The sequence below is a fragment of the Lipotes vexillifer genome, unplaced genomic scaffold (assembly GCF_000442215.2).
Source record: "Lipotes vexillifer unplaced genomic scaffold, Lipotes_vexillifer_v1.1 scaffold1272, whole genome shotgun sequence".
In the NCBI taxonomy this organism is placed as follows: domain Eukaryota; kingdom Metazoa; phylum Chordata; class Mammalia; order Artiodactyla; family Lipotidae; genus Lipotes; species Lipotes vexillifer.
Genome location: NW_006779909.1, coordinates 3588878 through 3593305, shown reverse-complemented (window position 1 = coordinate 3593305; position 4428 = coordinate 3588878).

Sequence of the window (4428 nt, the reverse complement as noted above, 5' to 3'; positions counted from 1 at the left end):
CGTGGCTGAGGCTTGACGCAGGCCTGCAAACTCCCTGGTCTGGTGCCTTTTCCTACACACCCTGTAGCTTTCATAATTGATGAATGCTTGAGTCTCTGTGTTCCACTTCTCCTAGATGTATTCTTATCTTCCTTTTCCTCAATGCATTTTGAAGTATAGATATCTAAGTTGGGAGTCATCAAACAGGTGTATAAGGATGAGGGCTGAGACTTCCTCTGAGGAAAAAGGAATTCTGTGGCAGGAGGTAGCTCCTCTCGAACTCCAGGAGACCCAAAAATAAACGTACTTGAGAGTCAGACTTCCTTCCAGCCGTGTTCTTGGGCAAGTTATTTAACCTTTCTGAGCTTCAGTTTCTGTGCTGTGAGGTAGGTACACTCATACCTCTCTGGCAGGGCTGGTATTAGAATTAAATGAGGAAACATGTTCAGCACCTAGCATGGTTCTTGGCACATGATAATAGTTCATGTTTCTACAAGTCACTCTACTATTCAATTCAGATGGTGAGTTTGGATAGCTAGGGATAGTCTGCATATATCCATCAGGAAAAGAGAAACAGTCCTGGGTATATCAAACGGGATTTTATCAAGGGAATTAGTTACAAAAGGGGGAAGGAGGAAGGGATGACTCCCAAGGATCAGGAAGCGGCTAACATCCTGGGGCTGCAATCTCCAAGCTGACCTGCTTACTGTGATCCAGAGATGCTGCCTGTGGTTGTTTCAAAATATGTTTGCAAATTCTTTGACCGTCTTCCCATCAGTAGGTGGACTCTTTTTTTTTTTTTTTTTTTTTGCGGTACGCGGGCCTCTCACTGTCATGGCCTCTCCCGTTGCGGAGCACAGGCTCCGGACGCGCAGGCACAGCGGCCATGGCTCACGGGCCCAGCCGCTCCACGGCATGTGGGATCCTCCCCGACCGGGGCACGAACGCACGCCTCCTGCATCGGCAGGCGGACTCTCAAGCACTGCGCCACCAGGGAAGCCCAGTAGGTGGGCTCTTAATTCTCCTTCCCTGAATATGGGCTGGCCTCAGTGTCTTGTTTCTAACAGATAGAATGCAGCGGTGAGATACCCTGACTTACAAGATGAGATCCTAAAATATGGCACACCTTCCCCTTGGCTCTCAGGACACTCGCTCTTAGAGCCCAGCCGCCATGTTGTGAGGAAGCCCAGGCCACACAGAGAGGACATATAACTGCTCTGGCCGACAGCACCAACCGCCAGGCAAGTGAGTGAGTGACCGTGGCCAAGCGTGAGACGCCAAGCCAGGTCCACCAGTCAAACTCCCAGAACTCTGAGGGGGATCACAAAATGATTATTGTTAGAAGTTGCTAAGTTTGGGGGAGGCTTATTATGCAGCACTAGATAATCGGCCCAATGCCCCTGCCACTGCAGGAGCTGCTAAAGTGGTCTCACCCCTGCCCAGAGGCCACAGGGGACCACGAATATTGGAGGCAAACCAGGGAACTTCGCTCTTCCCTCACCCTCCGACCTCCCGCCACCGTCTCCAACTGGCAAAACCTGATAGGAAGTCACCAGGTAAGAAAGCCTGAGAAAGGTAGTTGACATTCCAGAGTGGAGTGTAAAGAATAGGCATGTGTCTGGGTCCTACCAGATAAAAACTGCCATGTCCACTCCAGTGACAGGGCATCTGTGCACACCATTTAATCCATCTGTGACCTTCCCATGGTAACAGCAGCACCCCCAGCTCCACTGACACCAGACACTATCCTTGGTACAAAAGAAAATGCTCTTGCTTTCTGGCAGAAAAGAACATTATATCCGTCTCTGGGTGATGCTAAGTCCTCTTGCAATCACAGTCTCACCTGACTGTCGTGTAACCTAGAAACTAACATGTGAAGTTCACCACCGCTTCTTACAGAAAATAATAGAGGAGAATAAAGGGGTTAAAAATACATACGAGGGCTTCCCTGGTGGCGCAGTGGTTGAGCGTCCGCCTGCCGATGCAGGGGACACGGGTTTGTGCCCCGGTCGGGGAGGATCCCACATGCTGCGGAGCGGCTGGGCCCGTGAGCCATGGCCGCTGGGCCTGCGCGTCCGGAGCCTGTGCTCCACAGCGGGAGAGGCCACAACAGTGAGAGGCCCATGTACCGCAAAAAAACCCCAAAAAACAACATACGAGCCGGTCAGTGAGTGAGTGTGTGTACTACACATTATCAAGCAAGGAAGAAAATACACCCACCTAATTTTTCTGAACTGGTCAGGGTGTCACAGCAGACACGTCCAGCATCTTTCTTTCATCACCTGTTCCGTGTTTCTACTGTCCTACTGGGGTGACCCAATCTTCCCTCCTGCAGGACCTGCATCCTTAGTGGTCCTGTCTTTGTTGGGTCGTTCTAGTCTTTTATTAACTTTCACTGTTGAACATGGTTCCAAGTTTTGCATGTTGAGTAGTGAGAATTTGATAATGCTTACTGTGCTAAGGACTATTTCTTGCATTAACTCATTTACCCTCACTGCAACCCTATAAGGTCGGTACTATTACTATCCTACAAATGAGGAAACTGAGGCTCAGAGAGGTTAAATAATTTACCCAACATCGCACAGCTAGTTAAGCGGTAGAGCCAAGATCCACACACACGTTTGAATAGTCTGAGTCCAGTCTCGGCGCCCGTAACCACTGTGCTTACCCACAGCTGGGCACACAGAAGGTACACGGTCAACGGTAGCTGTTATCATTCATGTTGCTTCCCTTTGACTAATACTTGACTTTTGGGGAAGCTTTTACTCTCTGCCCTATAAAAATGACTAGTTGACTAAATAAAGCCTAAATAAAGAAATCTCCCTGATATCTGGCTAGAATTCCTTAAAACACTCTGAGAATTCACAACTGTCTAATGCAAAGCCTGATTCCCAAAGCAGCGTCCCCTAGAATTGAGTCATGGCTTCCGATCATAACATGTCTCTTTCTCAGCCAGGCAACCTCGGAAAGAGTTTGGGACTTGGTGACCCAAGACTCATGAGCAAATCCCAGGTGAGCTCTGCCCCAGAGCAGCCGGGAGACATTGGGCCTACCTGAGGGAGGCGATGGCTGAGCTTGCTCATGTGGTTGCAGCAGGAGCAGTCTTTGGGGGATGGGAGAAAAAATGGCAAAGCTACAAGTACAAGGCAGTGCGGCACTGGAGGGCTGCCCCTGCGCACTGCGTGTGCCCACACTATCCCCAGGCGAGCGTCGGGAGAGCCACGTGCCGAGAGGCCTTGTATGCTCTGTCACATGAGCAGAACTCCTTACAAGTAAGAGGTAGTCCTGTCGCTCCTAAGGTGTCTCCATGGCCAGTCCTGGGTTGCGGCTCCAGGTGAATCATGGATTCCTGCTCCACTGAGGTACTGTGTGTCCCCGTGTCTCCCCCCTGAGCCCTGCCCTCCAGGACCCCCAGAGCTGCTGGTCCCCTAACTACCAAAACACCCTCAGTGAACAGAAAGAAGCAGGAGTGTGAATTTGATCAGACTCACTGTATCTGACTAAGAGAAGATGCTCATCGACCCAGGCACTCTGTCTGGTCCTGACCAAAAAGTTCCCAGGCTCATCTAACCCACAGAAATGCCCACCGCCAACATGTACTGAGGAGCAAGTGGGTCCAGTGGCACAGGTACCAGTGAGTGTGCAAGTCCTTTAAATTAATGGAGGATGGAACGGAACAGGGAAATGACCCAACAGTTGCCAAAGGCCTGTGAACGCCAGGGGTCATACGTAAACCGCTTCCTTTAATCCTTACCATGCTTCAACAGCATCCATATGATTCCTGGGTTTTTTTTTTTTACAACCAAGGAAACGCAGGTTTAAAGAGGTTCCATAGCGGGCCCACCACCCCACAGCTAGTGCGTGGCAAGGCTGGGGTTTGCATTCGGGTCTGTCCGACTCAGAAGTCCGCTTGCTGTTCAGCATCACACCCCACTTTGGCCCTTGCCTGCAAGAGGTGGGTAATTCTCTCCAAGTTCATCCAGATGATCTCTCCTGTGATTATTTTCAGCCATTACTAGCCATGGGACTAAAGTCATCTGGTTTAGTTTCTCCTACACTATTTCTATTTCTTCTGAGATCAAGTGGAATGATAAAAACATTCCTTCCTAGGATGAGCTCCTTCTGGAGATGATGCATGAAATGTCAGACTTGCTGGGGAGCCTAGAGACCGTTTACCCTCCCTCACTGTCCCGGTGGGATAAGGAGGTCCCAGACAGGTTGCAACTTCCAAGGCCACATGTATTTGTTGACAGCCTGGACTAAAACCTGCAGCTTTTACATCCCACTTAATCTCCCTTTCACTTCAGCCTGCTTTTCTACCCACCCAGCAGGTAGGTCAATTATAACAGCACCTAGGGTTTCAGTAGGTGCTGTTATAATTTTATGAGATCAAGAAGAACAAAATCTCCAGGCTCATGTTCTTTTCAGAAATTACAGGACACCCCATCT